We start from the raw sequence: 19,879 nt of genomic DNA, 5'->3' as shown, positions 1-19,879 counted from the left end.
ACTGCTTCCCTATGATCAGATATGAATGAGAAATAGAGCTGGGTATCATCTGCATATAGATGACTCCGCAACCCAAATCTCCATATGACTTCTCCCAGCATTTTGAACAGTATGGGGGACAAGATGGAATGCTGATGAACTCCATCAGCCATTGAGAAGAACAGTAGCATCCCTCCCACAGCACTACCTTCTGGGTCTCCCATCCCTTTGTGATGATCCAGAAGGACACCACAGTTGGTGATTTCAAACAGCAGCACTGAGAGGTCTAGGAGACATTTCCCTGCCAACTCTTGAAACAGGTTACGTACTAGGGTGACCCAGGAAGTTTCCATCCAAAAGACGTTTCCCGTCCCAAATCCAGATTGGAAGAGGTGATTCCAAATCCAGATTGGAAGATGATTAGGTTCTTTCAGGACACCATAGAATATCTGTTCCAGTACGTTATCTGAAAAATATCAGGTATGGCTATCCATGCCTAGAATATTCTTACCCAGGAGAGAATGCAATGAGCTGATAAGAAGAGATCATGGCCACCATGGTTGAGAGCAACCATCATTAAAAAAACCTACAGCAACCTGTGCCTTTCAGGTGTTGTTGGACTCCAATACTCATCAACACCAGCTAGCTCAGAAAATGGTTAGAGATTATGGAAGTTGTCCAGCAACATCTGTAGGAGTACAGATGACCCACTTCTGCATTTGTGGAAGGCTGGCTATTTCATGTTCCTCTTTACTTCTATGGGGAAAAGCAAGAAAAAGGTTAGTGTATTGAATAATATAATGTGGTCCATTGATTGTATACTTGCCTTTGGGAAGCCTAGCTGCCATGGATTCACTATGTGGCTTTCTGCCAGTCATTTTTTTCAGCCTTAGTTCCCCATCTGTATCACAACAACATTTGCATTCATTTGCAAGAAGATGCTTTCTGCATTTCTCTGGTCTTTGATGAAAGGAGAGGTTGAGTACCACTGGAAACATCAGCGAAAAAAGTGAATCCCTAGCCCTCCTCTGAAGAAAGTTATGAAGCAAAATGTACAGGTATGCTTCTAAGCAATTTGTGTGAAACAAGCCAGCCTGACTGCTCTTACCATCGGTGTTTCAGTCAATGTGCTTCCCATTACATGAACATAGTAAAATAGACATGAGTGCAATTGTCACAATAATAATCTGCCTGCTATTTCCTGTGTAAGAGATTTGTCAAATTCCTGAGGTGTGGCCCTTGAAACTGCACATGTTCAGAACTTCATTGCTGCCATCAAAGGGAAAATTCATGTTTTTGCCCATTGTGTATTGACTCTCCATAAGGGTGTTTGGGTTTTTTTGGTTCTTTCAACCCAAATTGACTTTAAATTCAGCCAAGCTACACATACATATGCTATCCAAGCTACTTCCAAGCATAGATTTTCTTACAATCTCAGTACACTTTTGAACCATGGTTGGTAAAAACAAACAAAACGAGTAGAGGAAAGAAAAATGATGGTTTGCTTTGTTTTGTGTTTTAAAGGAAATAATTTGATAGATTGCTTTTCAGAAAAAGATTGCTATGCATTTTGATAATGGCTTCACATATACAGTAAGATATCTCCTTTCCCCCCTAATGAATGGGTAGTCCATTGGCTTTCAACTTCATTCGTTCCTTGACGCTATATTAACACATGCGGTGTGATATGCCTGGAGTGACAACGTGCCCTTCAGGCATTAAAAACATGGGTCTTGTGTCCACACTCTTCTTAGCCACCATGATTTAGTAGAAGACTTGTTCTGCTGTCAGATCCGCCAATTTGAGACTCATCTCCCAGTGAAGTATATATGCTGATGAAAAGCTGCTTTAGCAGCAAAGAGACTGCTAATTGTTTGATTATACAGGTCTTCACATTAATGAAGCACTATTCCATGGATTTGGAGCATGGCGTGCAACCAAATTACCACCCCAGCACTCAAGCTGTGAAATCTGATTATTCATTAGCCAGTCAGTGAGTGGTACAAACATCTCCCCACCCCCCAACAAAACCATCAAATGAAAGTGACTGGGTTTTTTTTTTTTATTCCACCCCCTCCTATTAATAAGAATATTAGGTTTCAGATTTTTTATCTTTAAACAAAATCAGTGATAGTAGCCCACTCAACAGCATTAAGAATTAGTATGTTAGAGGAAACAACATAAGAAGTAGCATTCCACACACACACCCAAACTGCTGCACATATCATTTATCGTCCAAGTTTGTTTGTTTTTATCCCTGTCATCCTGCCCTCCACCCCTCAAGGCCTTTACTTCCCGGAGCTCATCATTGGTTACCTACTGTGGCCCATTTTACTGAGAGACTGAGAGACCTCTATATCCTCCCCCAAACTGACAAGATGAAAACAGCAATTGACTTTAAACAAAACAACACACCGAATCAAAGTAAGGACGGCTCACACTGTGTCTTCTTCTACAAGACTGACTGGGTCCAAGATAAATGAGTCTCTAAAAGTCATTCAGAGCTTTTTGCTTTTAATTACTTTATAAATCTTGTTCTTTTAGCTGGGAAAATATCACAAATTCCCTCTCCACCTAGTGTAAATAGTGAGTCATTTTGCTGAGAGTAATTGGAAAGGAAAAGACAGTATCTCTCCCCCACCCTCCCACCACATCCCAACTATTCTGAATCTCCCCGACATATTTTTTATACCAGCAGAGCATAGACAACTCCAACCTGAGGGAGATTCCCACTCCAGCTAGACTGTTTATACAATAAATGTATCTGGGATCGGTTACAAAGTGAGATGATGAGTGGAAATCCTTCCTCACATAGAGGCGAGGTACTCCTGACATCTTCAGCAAATGGGATTATCTGTAATGAGATTACACATAAAGAGATTAAGATGTGAAGTGACGCTCCTAGGAGATACAAAGGGGGCTCTGGAGACAACAGAGAAATGAGGTGTCAGAAGCAGAAGGTGGAATCGCTTCCTTAAGAAGATTTTTCATGATAATGATAATGATCACATTGTTATAATGACGCCTTTCATCTAGGGACGAACCCCCAAGAGCGGCATGAGTTATGTACGCGTATCTTATTCCATCACTGAGCAGTACCCACCTCTGTGTGGAAGACAAGAGTAGATCACCAGTGGGCATCGTTAGACTGGAACAGTCATGATGAATTCAGCCAAAGGAAGAGAAAATGTAATGGATGGAATTTGAAAGAATCCGATTGAAATCTCGTTCCAAATATGAGTTTATCATATCAAGAGATGCATTAGCGCATTAAGAGAAACCTCTTAAGCAGCCAGATAACATTTGGTTGATTAGATTTTTTAAAAGCACAAATGAAATAAATTGATTGGGGGACAATTAAGGCATTGCACCAGCACCCTAAAAAATGAAATCTACAAGCAGAAAAATACACAAAAGTATTTATTTATTTACTTACTTACTTACTTACTTACTTACGCACACTTATATTGTTGCCGTATAAGAAAAGTTCCCTTTTTGCTCACAAAGCAAAAATAAGAATATGACATTAAAACTACAAATGTCCCTATTTTCACCTGAGGAATATTGGAGGGTGGGTGGGTGGGTGGGTGTACGCGCATGTGTTTAGAAACCTCTTCCTTTTGCATGGTGAGAATGTAGCCCACTGATGAAAGGTAAGACTCACATTTGCTGCTGGCCCCAAGCACCAGTGGCATGTGGCCTTCAGAATGTTGCCCAGGAGGGAATGTGACCTTTGAGATGTGATATGGGAAGAGTGGACTTGGGCTGTTTGTTGGGCTATTAAAATTGTGTATCTCCATCTATATTCAGTCTTTGCCAGTAAATCCCCATTGACCTCTTTCCAAAGTGAACCCAACCTGGGTAACCCCTGAACCTTTGGACTTTTCACTGCTCAGAGAATTGGGGCATATGTTACATTGCCATTGCCATCATGGCTGCCTCCGCCATCCTGATGCCCTCCAGGTGTTTTGGACTACAACTCCCATCAGCCCCAGCCAGCATGTAAGTGTGGAAGGCTGCCCTTGTTGGAGAAACACTGCTCCAATCTTTTAGTTCATTCCCTCTTCAGAAATGGTGACCATGCCTGCAACTCATATTAAATTCTGACAGAAATTTGTTTTAAGTTATAGACTTTTAAAATGTTCTTAAAGCTAAACAAAAGTGAATTGATTGATTTGTTTGAAATTTGGTATGATTAATCCACTCGAGAGGGGCTCCTTTGCCTACAAATTCATCCACTTTTCACAGTGAAAAAGGGGGGAAAGGTTACAGCCCTTTTTGGATCTCCCATTGTAATCAATGTGGGCAAAACAAAGCTCACATTTAAAAAATCAGATCTCATTCCAGATCACAAATCTGATCAGAACAACACAGAGCAGATCTGAAACAGGACAGGCATCCCAATACTATAAAATACAGGTACAAAGTGAATATTGTGGTCACTGCAGTCCCCTCAGAAATCTGTTATTTTGGTTATGTTGTATATAGTTTTATATGGTTGTGAGTTATCTTTGATTAATGTTACCTTTGGACTTTTTTGTGTGTGTGTTTTTTGAAGATCTGTGCTTGTGTGAAGTTTTAATCCCAGCCAAACTGAAAACTTGCTTTTCCTTCACAGAATCTGGACTGTTAATGTAGTGGTTGGGAGTTACTCGTGCGTAATCCTGCTCCGTTTGAGCATTAGTTTGCCTGGTTAAACCCTCTGGACTGCACAGCCCATCTCAGCGTGGCTGCCCTTAGTCACTCGTAGAATCTGTCTGTGGGCGTTTCTTAAAGCGCTGCCAACATAAGAGTTGTTTGACGCCCAATCGTCGCCGCCTCTCACTGCGCGGGAGTCTCCTGCGCAGGGTGGGCGTGGGCAGCGGGGTGCCTGGGCTCTCCTCACTAACTTCCAACGAAGAGTCCTGGAGCCCCTGCACCTCCCTGTCCCGTTGCTCTCCAGGATCCCTGGTGTTACACTTATTCCCTTCCCCTTCTTCCCAGCTGAGTCTCCCTCTAGCGCTGGGACCTTCTCCTGCAGAATCAGAGACCCTCTCCTTCTCCCGTGCCTCTGATGTCAGTTCCCTGACAGTTAACATTCCCACAGCTCCTGCCTGCTCCCACATTGGTTAGCTGGAATATTTGTGAACAATATGATGTGCCCATCACATTAACTCAGTTAATCAGTATCTGGTATCTGAAGAAGAACATCTGGTATAGAACAAACTTAGTTGGTCTATAAGGTGCTACTGGACATTTTATTTATTTATTTATTTATTTATTTATTTAATATATATTTTATATTTTTATTCAGTTAATCAGTGTTAGAGGCTTACTACCACAAGCAAAATGAAACAGCATACAGAACTGCCAAAACATTCCTGCAAACCCCTGACTGAACCACCCTAGATTATCAGGCTAAGGCCAGACAAAGTTGTATCTTATTAGGGAGCAAACACCACAGCACTCCATGGACTACTTCTCAGTAAACATGTTTAGGATCACACGGCACATCCAATCAATTTGAAACTTACTTTGCCCAAATCAAACAGCAATTTGCAAAGGCAGCTTCGAGATCAAAGCACAGAGTTTAAAACTGCCCCTCCATATTCCTTCTTTCTTTTACTGAAGGCTTGAGAATGCTTTCATAATCTTGCCTCCAGGTGCACTTTAATGTCCAGAGGATGAGTAAAGGAGTGTTTACAAATTAAAATCTCTAAGCTCCTATGGAAGACACTGTCCACAAATCACAGTCAATGGCCATGAAGAAAGCATAGCTTGCTGGACTACTTTGCCCTGAGCCCCATTTCCATCTGAGAGAGATGCATGCAACTTTTAAGTGACTCAGTTCCCTGAGGCGACAATCCTGAGACAACCTTTGAGGGGCACATGTGGTGGGGCTTTTGATCTCTCTGCACTCCCAAATATGAGTTCTCCGCAGTGCATCATAAGCTACCGTCAGATGCTCCCCACTTTCTAAACTGGTTTGTCAATCTGAAAAATGCAGGTATTGTTGGTAGGAAATTTTAAAAAAGAGGCCCTGCCTGTGTGCACAAAACTGTTTGCATGGTCCTCAAGAGTACAGCTTCAGTTATTATTTTACTAGCAACATGTATGTCATTTGAATAATGCAGGAACCCTTGGGAAATACTGCATTTCTCCAAGTGCTTCTTTCCACTGAGACACATTGCCTCTCCCCTTGGGTTAGTTAGTTTTGCATTACGTTCCACCCTTTCTTCCATGGGAGTCCTGTCAGTGAGAACCAGGCTGCCGTGTCTGAGGGGGCAGAAGGCACGTTTTCCCCTCACCTGCTTCACTTTCCCCCTAATAGAATACCACAATTGCTCGCTCATCAGGGGAGGTAGAGTCAAAAGAGTGTACTTGGGGTTAAACCCGTTCCAGGCCCCTGGTGTCTCCAGTGATTCAAACTATTGTGAATCCAGACTGTTGCTCCTATCTGCATCCCAGAGTCTATTTCATGATCATTGTAGAGTGTCACAGAATGTTGGGAACTGACACTTCTGAAGAAGAAAAACGAAAGGGAAAGTACCAATCATAGAAAAAAGAAAGGAGAAAATCCTTTCCCTGGATACCTGGAAGTTATCAGGCCCAATGCATTTCAGAACAAATCTTTCTTCTAGGACAGAATAAGAGTGTCATGGATAAGAGTGTCATGAAGATAAAATTCTCCCAAAATGCATTGGGGCTAATAAACTTTGCCCTGAACACCGGAGATTCCTCCTTTCTTCTTCCTGTGTGGGTGTCAGTATGGCTTGTAAGCTAGCCTGGTGCATTATGGCATGATAGAGGATGCTCACTGTTGCCTGTGTTGAAGACATATTCAACTGCAGGCTTGTTGACTTCTGTACATGAAGTTGTGGGAGGTGTCATCTTGTCCTTTGCCTCAGGCAGCAAAAGGTCTTGGAGTGCCCCTGACTCATTCTCTTGGCTATAGATGCTCCCCAGGGGTTGCCTATGGGCACCACCAAGACTACCAATTTTCCAAAATGGAAAAGACTCCCTCTCTGTTTAGCAATTTCACAGGAGGGAGGATTTGGAAAGCACTTCTCATGTCATGCCACTGCTGTGTGAAATCTCTAGTGTGAACTCTATTTTCTGTAGTCTGATTAAAGGCTACAATTGCCTTGTCCCATCACAAGCCTGCAAATCCAAGTCTACCTAAAATGAGAACAGATATAAGCCTTTGTTTGGGAGGAATTCGTTTTATTATAAAAGGGAGAAACAAATCAATGAAAGCTAAACAAAGAAGCAGAAACAATGTCTGCAAAATTATATTACCAGATGTTTCGCCAGCCTTTACCGCTTTGTTTTATATTTACATCTCTTGCTTGAATGGCAGCCTAGTAACTGCAGCATACTTTGAATGGTTCTACTATTTTCAAAGTGATTTTGCTGCTAATTGAAATTTTCACAAAACGGAAGGCTGTGTTTTCAGAACAGGTTACCATAGTAAAAATTGCCCTATATTCCTTGACACGGACATGCCTCAGGGTAAAATCCTACTGAATACTCAGAAATAAAATGGCTTTATGTTCCCACACGCAAGGAGAGATGAAATAAATGTTTATCTCTGAACTCAGTTCATTTCTTGCCAGTGCCATAAATTGCCAAAGGAGTTTGTGTTATAGTGCTTAAATTTACTATGAGAGGAGGAAGAAGAAGAAGAAGAAAAGAGGAGGTAAAATTTGGGTGTGCATATTTAACAAAATATCAATCAAATGCTAACAGCTACCACCAATTGGGCCTAGTAAATACATTACGTGGAAAACAAGTTATATAGATTTTTGGCAAAAAAATAATATACATGTTATTGATTGCAGGCAAACCTTCTTCCATGTATTATACTCATTGTCGGGGCATGCAAGCATACTTATGGTAGGTATTTAAGATCAAATCGCTTGATATATTTAACCTTAGGGTCAGTGGAGAACTTGACAGGACTTGGGGGATGGGGAGTCTAGGGTCCCATTCAACAGAATGAGGAAAAGGCGAAGTAAGAACATTGGTATAAGTGAGGTAATACACATTACAATTTTGTCCAAAGGGGAACCTGTACAACCAGAGTCTAAATTACCCAAGTGTACCACTGCTTAGGGCCTACTACAGACCCTCCAGCTGTCCCTATTTTCCAGGGACAGTCCCGTATTTACAGAAGCCATCCCGGTTTCTGACTTGACCCCAGAATGTCCTGTTTTTCCTCAGGACATCCCTATTTTCATCAGAGAGGTGTTGGAGAGTATGGAGTTATCCCCCAGTCAAGCTGATAAGTAACTATACAACCTTTAGAAGACAGGTTTAATGTTTTGTTATGTTTTTATATGTGGGAAGCTGCCCAGAGTGGCTGGGGTAACACAGTCAGATTGGTGAGGTACAACAACAACAACAACAACAACAACAACAACAACAACAACACAGTGATACCTTGGTTTAAGAACAGCTTAGTTTATGAACAACTTGGATTAAGAGTACTGCAAACCTGGAAGTGGGTGTTTTGGTTTGTGAACTTTGCCTTGGAAGCAGAACATGTTCCGCATCCAGTTGAGTGTGTTCCATTTGTAAACTGGTCCCCTGCTGCTATGGGAAAGAACACTTTGGTTTAAGAACGGACTTCTGGAACGGATTAAGTTCATAAACCAAGGTACCACTGTAATGGAATAGGACGTCCCTATTTTCATTGTAGAAATGTTGGAGAGTATGCTACTACACTGAAAACACCTGTGGCAGGTCAGCTCCATTATCCATCAAGAGTAGTAAGCCTATGTCTGGAGCGTACTACTTTAGAATGCAAATGGATACTTGCAGGAATAAATGCTCCTACTCCAACACACACACATTCATGCACACATACATTCCCTGTAGATTAACAATCTGGTATGCTCTTTTACATGTGCAACCATATAACAATACAAGCCTTTTGAGAAGGCACCTGAGTGTCTTTGAGTTGCCTGGCTGCAAGCTGAGGAGATCTTTTCAGCCCTGTATTGACCATGCCCAAGGGACACTGCCAGCGTATAACATCTTTCACAATCAAGGGTGCTCAAGGAATGCCCTTTCAGGCTGCTCTTTGAAACCCCCACTCACCAGACAAATGGTTGTTTCGGGGGCGGGACAGAATGGCTTTAAAACTACAGAATCACAGAGCTGGAAGATTCCAAAAGAGCCTCAAGACCACTTGCAGTTATAAGGCAGTAATATCACTACTCACCAGTTTACCTGCATTCTCTATACTCCAGACCAGAGTAAACATGAGTGGCATGTGTTAACCCAAGTGAAAAGCTACACATGGGAAAGGTTGCAGCTAATGCACTGCCTGCCCTGTTTTACCACTGACCACCATGCCCACCCCAGCCTACTATAGGGCAAAACTCACTCTTGATTGCTGCAGCTGGAAAAGATCTGGTAGACCAGGAAGTACAATAGCTATGCTTTCTCTTGCTGCTTGTTAACTTTTGCAGAGCAGGCAGGCAGACTCTCTGCATTGAATTCTGACAAACACATGCATTTGTAAAGTGTGTGTGTGTGTACTTTCTATAAACTCAAAATGTTGAACAACCTAGAACATCTGATGACAGGGGTAACAGAAGTATTTTGTCATTAACGTTTTATTAGGGTGTTCCATAAAAAGTAGAGATCTCACAAAAGGGTGTAACAAAAGCATGAGAAAGGAATCAATCCCACATCATGTGGCATTGAAGAAGATGCCAACTCTCTGAAGTTTGTGAAAAACCAACTCTTATATGGATGGCAATAGTCTAGGAATAGTCACCGTACTTGTACTGAGACATGGAAGAATCTTTCTCAATATCTTCATGATAAAAAGACCCTTAGGTTACTCTCACCTTCTCTGTGGAGCATTAATGTGGAACCAATGTCACAAATGGCCAACCATTATGAGAGCATCAGATTTCAAATGGAGTGGAAATAATGTATCAGAAGGACTTTAACTCCATCAATCATTTTTGTGTCTTAATCTTGTTCTCTCAAGGCTAATGAAACCAAAGATAGCAAAGTCACCTGGGTTCTGAAAAGTGTGGGGAGAAAATGGCCTAAAATGAGTTGCTGAAGCTACTCCTTTCTCCGCTATGGTGGGTACTACTACAGCTATGGAGCTGTGCAATCCTTTGCGCCACCTTCACACTGTACAATATGCTTCTCACGATACAATACATATTACAAATGTTGTCATAGCCAAAACACAAAGTCAGTTTTGAGGGTTCCTTTTTAGCTAAGCAAAAATAATTTAATAAGACTAATAAATGTTTTGGCCACGTTCCGCTCATACCTACCTGGCATCTTCAGAAAACATTAATGGCCACTTACCAGTCTTTGCAGTACTGGCACTGGATGTTCTGCTGAAAGCCTATGGTTGGTGTGAATAGTGGCTGAGGCAAGGCTTTCCTGCAACATGAATTTTTGAGGCAAATTTGAAGATTCCTGCAAAGAGGAAGGAAGAAAAACTTTCAAGGAGCTTGGAAAAAGCAAGAGGCAGCTCAGGATGAGTAGCAACATTTCACAGAAGAATTTTACATTGGCCTAAGTACATACATTGAGTTGGTTTGTATGGCACAGTAAGACAAACCATAGCTTACTGAGATCACAGAAAAGTGCAATTTCTAGAGATGAGCTCACAGCCGCTCTGTTATTCCCATCCTCTTATGCTCTGCTATGCCAAGCTAAGACAAGGTTTAGCTTAGCATGTTGCTTCCTCACTAACTAGGTTTGTCCTGGACTACAGCTTGGGGTTAGAGTTTAACCACGAGTCATAGTTCGAATGACAAACTATGTCAAACATCAGCTCAGCTCGCTATGGAGTGCCATTAAATGGGACCAGGAGAGATCAATGTAGCTCCAAGCTCCCTGCACTTTTGTACAGTGGTACCTTGGGTTACATACGCTTCAGGTTACATACGCTTGAGGTTACAGACTCCACTAACCCAGAAATATTACCTCGGGTTAAGGACTTTGTTTCAGGATGAGAACAGAAATAGTGCAGTGGCAGCGCGGCAGCAGCAGGAGGCCCCATTAGCTAAAGTGGTGCTTCAGGTTAAGAACAGTTTCAGGTTAAGAACGGACATCCGGAACGAATTACCGGTAAGTTCTTAACCTGAGGTACCACTGTACAGTCTCAGTAAGCCCTGGTTTAGCTTACGGTTGTATACACCAGGCCATTATATAGTTTATTTCAGAAATCGTGAAATATTTTCCTACCTGATGATTTTAGTTTCTAAAAAGAAAAGAAAAAGAATAAAAAATATGACCTCATCAAAGTCACTGAGATTTTCCCACTGAAATGCAAGAAGATAAGATTTTTACTCTACTGCATTCTAAATTATGTTAAGCAGATGTTTGCTTTTTAGAGGAGAGAAAATTTCTAGTGCCTTATAAGATACTAGTAGTCAAGGGGGCATGCTTAGAATACATTATTCTATACAATATTGGTCTATACGGATCTCTGGCCAGAAGCAGCCTGTTTATTACATGGGGCTTAAGGGGCAAAAAAAAGGGGGGAGCTGTATTTCTTGTAAAATGCTGAAAAGTTAGGTTTGAACAGCCCAAGGTTGTTGGGGGTTTTCCTACCCAATGGATCAGGCTGCAGTTGTAACATGCTTCCCATATTTTCTTTCCAATACATTTTTCCAGTGAGAAGCCCCCTTAGAACCCTAGGGGGAGCCCAGCTGGGTCCGGTGTCCTCTAATCTTCATTAACTCTAATTTCATTATTACCTGTCCTCAAATGACCCCAACTTCCCTCTGTATTTCTGTTTATTCCCATAGGAAATTAATTTCTGTCTCTGGCTGTAACCCATCCATCTTTGTGAGCCCCAAGGCAGAGAGATGGAGTAAGAATTGTTCCCTTTCCCCATCACTAACCTCAGCATCCCAGCACACTCCAGCAACTGAACCGAGTTCTTTACACATCTCTTTGTTTCAAAAAAAGTTCATAGTTTTAGCTCTTAAAATGTGACCTGCTTCTATAACAAATGTCCATATCAGCCCTTGCTGTTTCTTTTCCTTCATCATTAATTATAAGACTTGTTTGGGAATATTCCACCCTAGCAAGTGCAACTAGCCTGCACAAAACAGGACAGTCATGGGGAAAGAATATAAAACATTGTGTATAACATTTAAGAAAATTTAAAAGGGTTCAAAGCAAGGAGAGCAGGGGATTCAAACTGCAAAATCCCAATGAAACACATTTAAAAGCTTGGCATTTAAGGGCACTATTAAAGAGTCCAAGGTTGGATGATTCCACAAGTGACATCTTATGCATGCTTATTTAGAAGCAAGTTCTTCTGAGTTCAGCCAGGCTTACTCTCAGAGAATCACACAAATAGTTGCATTTTATATAGCTGTTTATCTATCTACAACTGTCTATAAAGCATTTGAGCCTCCCTTGCTTTTTCAGGTCAGCTATGAACACTGTAAATGTGGGTGAGAATTCAAACGATAAATCAAATATATTGTTATCAGTTTAGGGTGCTGAGCTGGGTGCCATACCCCTCTAATCCTTGGATCCAGCAAGTGTTAGAATTTAATCAGTTCTAATACTTGGAATAGTTAAGCTAGCCTCCTAGCCATGTGATAAGCCATTAAGTGGAATTAAGGTGCTCCGTGTGAGATGGCAAATTGGTGGCGACTCCTCCCTCAACAGAGTTTAGAGTAGGGAGTTTGGGGAGCAGTGATGTGACCTAGATGGAAGGCAGCAAAGCTGGAGAGAGATCCAAAGCAATGTTTGATTTCTGCTTGAATCCAAGCCTGCAGCTATGGGAGAAACAAGACACTTTGGGGGTGTTTATGCTGTGAACCCCTCCATCATAGGCTCAGGTTATATCCGTGTGTAAATAAACCATATGTCATAAAGACAACACAGTCTCTGCGGTGCCTCATTTCCAAAAGGAAAGTTGATCACTTGGTATGGGCTGGAATCTCTGGAATCTGGCACTGCTTGGAGACTGAGGTGGCATGCATGGTATGTTGCAGCCATTAGAGCCAATTTATGCTTCATATGTGAAAAATTCCCTTTAGCTATTCCATGTACCATTGTGATGATTTGCTTGCCTGTTGTTGTTTTCAACTATGGCTTGTAAATTTATTTGCTCTCTGCCCAGATAATGTTAGGTTATTGGGTGGTGTACACATGTGTAAATAAAATATTTCTTCGTTTGTATGCCAGCTCACCTTCCAGTTAATTGTTAGAACTTTTGCTCTCGTTTTCCCATCCTCTTCCTTTAACTACCTTTATCTTATTTTCAGTTTCTGAATAACCAGCGATCACAAGACAACAATCAGTCGGAACATCGGCCATTTCAGCTTCAGGAATGTATCTGTCCAGTAGCTCTCAGGCACTAGTGAATGGAAAATAAAAGTTTCGAAAAACTGCCTGTAATCCTCCCTTGACAGCTGTAGAGAATACTGCCCTCTGATTGGACTACGGATTAAGTGGCACGGCAATAACATTTTATTTCTGCCCTGTACCCGGCTAATGAGTGTGCTTGGCACTGATCAGAAATAAACTCGCAAGGAAAAAGAAGAGGAAAAAAGGAGAGATGGGGAAACAAACCCTTCCTTTCGCTCTATGCCTTTGACAAACAGCTGAGGTAATAAACAGCGAGCTTTATGGCCTAATTGCATTTTAATCAATTTGAGCTCTGAACTGCATTGGAGAGGCTGCTAACTTATATTAGAATCATGTATGGTTTTATTACACCAAGTTCCTTCCATTAATAGGTTGACTATAACTAAGCCACATGGGGCTACCATGAGTGTGGCCTTTCACTCTAGAGGAGTTTGCCAAACCTAGACGATACTGGAAATATACACTAATCAGGTAAGCCTCCTGATGGCTTACAAGGACCTAACCTGAGAATAACATCAGCCTCTCAGCAATAGTCATGGAACTGACAGGAGATGCCAAAAACACCACTCCAAGCCATGGTTTGACAAGGACCATATCAATGCTCCAAAAGCCCTGAACACCAAGCCTTCACGTCCAATACAACCCCAGCGTCCACAATGGATCTCCTGTATCACAAAAGGCCATACAAAAAACTGCTGACCTGGAAGAAAAAGGAAGCAACAACAAAGAACTGGACACGGGTTATTCATGTAGCCATATCCAACAATCCTGCCCTTTTCTGGAAGATCATAACACTCCTCCATACTAGTAGGCCGCCAATGGCAGATTGTCACATCTTGCCAATGACCTGGGAGACACACTTCCAAAAATTCTACAGGGACACTGATGCTGAGAGAGATCAAATCTCCCTAAACATAGGAGGTTTTTTTAAAATGTTTAATGTTTTATTATGTTTTTATATACCGTATTTTTCGCTCTATAAGACACACTTTTTCCCTCCTAAAAAGTAAGGGTAAATGTGTGTGCATCTTATGGAGCTAATGCAGGCTGCGCAGCTATCGCTGAAGCCAGAACAGCAAGAGGGATTGCTGCGCAAAGCCTCTTCAACAACATTTGATTCTAAATATTTTGTTTCTTGTTTTCTTCCTCTAAAAACTAGGTGCGTCTTATGGTCGGGTGGGTCTTATAGAGCGAAAAATACAGTATGTTGGAAGTTTCCCAGAGTGGCTGGGGCAACCCAGTAAGATGTGTGGGGTATGGATAGTAAAATTATCATTATGGAATGGGACGTCCCTATTTTTGTCTGAGAAATGTTGGAGGGTATGCTGCAAATATTGTTGTTTTTCCTTCTTGGGAAGATAACAAACAGGGTATAGCTTAAGCCCAGGCTTACTAGGGAACCCTTTAACTACTGGTGCTCATCACTGGACCATGAAAAGTAATAATCAATACATGAGTTACTTAGGTCAGACAAGAAACCTGCCAAATGGCAGACAAATAGGTCTCGGGGAGTTGTGTTAGGAGCCGTTTTGGGGTGGTTCCTTTCTGGCGGAAATAATTGCACCTTTTCTTACAAGTTTGACCCAACAGCCACAACGGAGCTCTTCTTCCGAGCCCTCTCTCCCCACTCTGATGTTTGCTCTCCCCTTCCCTATCACCTCACCCTGGCATTATGATAACATGCCTTTTGCTTTCAGCAGATGCTTGTTTGCAGCATTTTTTACTTAAAAAGCAATTCCACTTTGGTATATGCCACCTCTTAAAGATCCCTCTCACCTCTGAGATGCCCCAAATCCCTCTTAAGGCACCCTGCTTTGCTTTGAGATTAGGGATTCATCCAAAACCAAGGCACCCCCTGCCAATGGGCCTTTGGTCTGTTCCAGCAAGCCTTTTCTTATGCTCCCTTTATTTATCCAATTTTGGTTAATTCACAGGGCATCATCCACATGTCTATGAGCTTTATCCCACAAACAAAAATCCCTGTTTGAGAGCATAATTCATACATCTTATTAAAGCAGCCCTAGCACTACATACAATCTGGCTCTTAGCTACTAACAGCGATGCTTCACAGCAGCAGAAACAGGAAACTGTGACTGGTTTTTTAAAAAAATAAAAAAATAAAAAACCACAATTGTGTGTGTGTGACAATATTTAGTTCCCACTATGTCCCTTTTAGCCTTCGAACAAACACATCCCCAACACCAATGTGGTGTTATGTCAAATATTGGACATAGATCAAGTCACATTTGTACATTTTAGCATACAAAGCACTCGGAAAACTTCTCAGTGTCTAAACTGGCAGCCGATTGAAATTTCCCCCTCCGCTTTCCCCAAGGTCTGAGGTGTGGGATTCACGAGCCAGGGTCTTAGCTAGAACAGGTGTCTATCGCTGTGTAAACAGCAATTAGGCCCAAATTTCAGACTTTTCTCTCTCTCTTTTTTTTACCAAATCCCTATCTGAGGAAAAGCCCAGGAATAAATAGTTGCTGTAACGGCCAGGGGTATTGTGCAGCATTATAGCCTCCAGCTGGGCTATTACATACTATAGACGGGTGAAGAATACGAGCACCTGACAGATGTGTTCTGTTAGCTTCATTAGGAAAAAAACAAAGAAGCTCCTCAATTAATAGCTGTGGAGCCAAAGGGAGGGGGTGGGAGGAATCATAGCCTGTTATTTAAACAGAGTCAGGGAGCTTTTCACTGGTGGCTTAATATGGTTCATTAATAAAAAACAGCTTTCTGAATGCCCAGTTTAAGTCAAAAGAAATCACTAGCATTTTTTCCCTCAGAAAAGGAAGGGCAAAATGACAAACTACAGTTGTTACATTCATGTTGTGTGGAGGGGGGTTGTCAAGAGGAGGAGGGCAGCCCATCTCAAGGATCCCTTTAAGCTGTGTGGCTGCTTGTTTTTCACGTTGAGTGAGAGAGCAGTGCTTCAAAGCTTGCCAGGGTCGCAGCAAGACCTTAGCTTGAATGGTTTGCTGGGGTTATATAACCATTTCCGAAGTCTTGCCCAGGAAGCTTTCACTGCTGTTCGACAGGAACGATGATTTCCAGAGTGCTGAAAACAAACTCTTATTATGGTGGAAATAATATGTGTCCGCAGACCCTGATGACATTATTATGATTATTATTATTTCAAGGGTTTGGAAACCCTAGTAAAATCATGTTAACTGCAGCTCTCCGTAGTAGCATTTCTCCACCACAATAGCCTTTACTATTCCTTTTGTTTCAAACAGTGCATTATCAAGACGCGTGTGCAGGCAGAGAATGCATGCTTCACCACATATATTATGCATGTCTATGCAAGTATCTGATAAGCTGTTACCAATTTTTATTATTAATAAAGAAAATCAAGTTATAGATAATTCAGAACTGTGGCTTTCATTCTTTTCTAAATATGAAACTGGGGGAAATAATACACAGTTTTTATTTTCTTTTTAAAAGACAAAGAAGAGAACTCGTTTCAAAATGTGTAATAATTTTGAAACTGCAGAGCTTATTACAGGGGAGCTGTATAAAGTCCCCTGTTGCCTTTTCAAAGGGATGGATAAGTCTGCTTAGATGTTGTGAATTTAGAAATAAAAGGTGGTAGCAAAAGGCACATTGTGAGCAGGAAGGATGTAGTGTAAGATTTTTAAAAACAAAGCAGCACCTAGAATATGAAAGAAAGCAGTGGGTGATTGTTAGAGTAGGACTGGAAACAGATAATTCGCTCTCCGAAAGCTGTTCCTGGTAGATCATCCCACTTTTCCTTCTAGTACACAAGGTTTGCAAGGTGTTGTTTTTTTGGGAGGGGACCCTGCAAATCATATTTGACCAGAAGTAACAATAGGACGAAATATATGTTTACACCATGAAAGCAATTCCTTTCTCCATGCAGTTAGTTAGGTCACAGGTCCATTTCAATGTTGTGTAAGTGTTGGAACAGGGCCTGGGAAACACAGGTTCAAATCCCCATTCAGCTCACTATGTGGCCTTGGGCCTGATATTCCTTCTCAGCCTAACCTGCGTCACAGGGTTGTTGTGAGAATAAAAAGGCAGGGAAAGAACCATGTGCACTGCCTTGAGCTGCTTGGCAGAAAAGGGGCGTGCTATGGAAAAAGTAGAACAAAACAAAAAAACGCACCAGGGTAGCACAGGTGCTGTCTCCAGCCTTTCAGAGATGGAAAGGAACAGAAATTCTGCTGCCCAAGCTTCCACACGTGAACCATCCGCATTATACTTTTAAAACAGGAATATACCACTTTGAACAGCCATAGATTCCCAAAACGAATTATGGGAGTTGCTGTTAGAAGACCACTATTCCCCTCACAGAACTACAATTCCCAGACTTGCTTAACAATAAACTCATCTTCCTGGGGGATTCTGAGAAATAATGATGATGATGATGATGATGATGATGATGATGATGATGATGATGATGATGGAATGTACTGTACTTCAGAGGTTCTCAAACTGTGCTCCACATGCTACTGGTAGCCAAGGAGAGCCATTCAAGTAGTCCATGAAAGGATTTCAAAAACGGTCTGTATGTGGCCCTTTACTTGACTGATTTTTTCCTGATACGCTGATGCCATTTTTTTACCTGCCAGAACCACTGAGCAGCCAAACAAGGCCCTAGCCTAGGATTCAGGATTTTCATAACACGGTGTTCCCCAACCTAATTTCCCCCTATTCATTTATGAGTTAAAGGGGCGCTTCTCAAAACCACAAGCACTTCCTTCACACTAGAAAAGGATACTGAAATATGATATATGGTTTGGAATTGAAGTGTTCAGGGCATAGCTGTCAACTTTTCCCTTTTCTTGCGAGGAATCCTATTCGGAATAAGGGAATTTCCCTTTAAAAAAGGGAAACGTTTACAGCTATGGTTCAGGGTGGGGGACTGATACCTGCTGCTCTGGAGAAAGATGAGTCCTGAGCTCTAGAACTGTATATTCCATGTTAAATGCATAGTTTGCCATGGAACCACACATGTATATATTTAATGGCCCTGTAAACACACACACACACACACACACACACACACACTCCTGTCTCCTCCCCCCACACACCCAAAACCTGTATGCTGCTTTTAGCACCAGCAAATGTAGAGATATTCCATGCCTCTTACAACCAGTGGCGGAAGGAGGGGGTGGTCCACCCCGGGTGCCATCTCTGAGGGGGGTGACAAGAAGGCACTCCGCGGGGGGCTCGCCCCACAGCCATGTACGGAGGATCCAGCCACTGCCACGAGCGGAGGACTGTGCTGCCACCACTGCAGCCTCAAGCAGGGGATCTTGCCATCGCTGTGAGCAGAGGACTGCGCTGCCACCACTGCAGCTGTGAGCAATGGATCCCGCCGCCATCTGTACGGCACATGTACGGTGCCGCTACGTATGGGGCATGCGTGTCTGCCATACATAGCAGCGCCCCTGTGGGTGGTTCGCCCCACCCCTCAACACCCCACACCAGGTGCCGGAGAGCCAGTGTGGTGTAGTGGTTAAGAGCGGTAGTCTCGTAATCTGGGGAACCGGGTTCGCGTCTCCGCTCCTCCACATGCAGCTGCTGGGTGACCTTGGGCCAGTCACACTTCTTTGAAGTCTCTCAGCCCCACTCACCTCACAGAGTGTTTGTTGTGGGGGAGGAAGGGAAAGGAGAATCTTAGCCACTTTGAGACTCCTTAAAGGGAGTGAAAGGCGGGATATCAAATCCAAACTCTTCTTCTTCTTCTTCCTTTGCCCCTGCTTACAACATACCCAAAAGCAGGTATCAAACCTTTTGGAATATGCTGCACCCTGCCATTCGCTCACTGAATTCCTTTTTTGCAACTTCCTTGCCCTTTCCAAGCAAGCCTCCCACACTGATATATTTCTCTCTGGGCTATCAGGTTTGAAATGCGAACGGACCAAGTCTTACTCTTTGGGTTTTGCAGGATTTTGCTCACCTGCCTGCTGAAAAAGTTCATACCTTTTTGTTTCAGGAGAATGTTGGCTGGGAAAGTATCTTATAAAACCCTTTACAATGCTACAGTTAGTTGTCATCCTTTAGTTCACTTGCTATGAGGCATGTTTATGGGGCACGTTTTGCAGCCTATAAAGCCTATTTTAGTTCCTAGGGTTTGTTATACCTTCCCCCTTTCATCTTTTCAGCACCCACACTGCAAATTATCCTAGCTCTATTTCTCTGGTGTATTAAGCTAGCATCTTTGCCAAGTCCTTGTTCTCTGTTTAGATTCTGGCATCCCAGCCTCAGGCCAATTTTTGTTTCATTTGTATGTGCTGTCAGAGAAATGTCTTTATTCTAAAATGCCCCTTGTATATCAGCACTCAAGTGACCTGATGGAAGTAGCATGGGAAGTCTCGCTTTGTTTTCCCTTGCCTGTAGACGCGCGTGTGCATTTCATTTTCAGCTCCTCTTGTTGCAAATTGCAAAATTAATACTCTTCAGTAGTGTTCTGAACTTTATATTCCATAAAAGATTTGGCTCCTTGAACCGAAGTCTGAGTCACTTCCAATGATCAGATCAGCCTTTGCTGCCACAAATCTCTGCTTGCATGAGC

At 42.3% G+C, this 19,879-nt stretch overlaps 1 long non-coding RNA gene across 1 annotated transcript in view; it reads right to left on the bottom strand.

Annotated features, from left to right (window-relative positions):
* Positions 1-2,648: 2,648 nt before the first annotated feature.
* Positions 2,649-19,879, bottom strand: part of LOC310714061 — a 29,055-nt gene continuing 11,824 nt past the window's right edge. Inside the window, exons 3-4 of the long non-coding RNA XR_014529564.1 lie at positions 10,300-10,413; positions 2,649-2,833 (exon numbers count right to left, since the gene is read on the bottom strand). This is a non-coding gene — a long non-coding RNA (uncharacterized lncRNA). The remainder of the gene's footprint in view (positions 2,834-10,299; positions 10,414-19,879) is intronic.

This window comes from Podarcis liolepis (assembly GCF_965112155.1).
Source record: "Podarcis liolepis genome assembly, chromosome: 8".
Taxonomy (NCBI): Eukaryota; Metazoa; Chordata; class Lepidosauria; order Squamata; family Lacertidae; genus Podarcis; species Podarcis liolepis.
The sequence above is the reverse complement of the archived record's forward strand: the minus strand, read 5'-3'. Positions and strand labels throughout refer to the sequence as shown.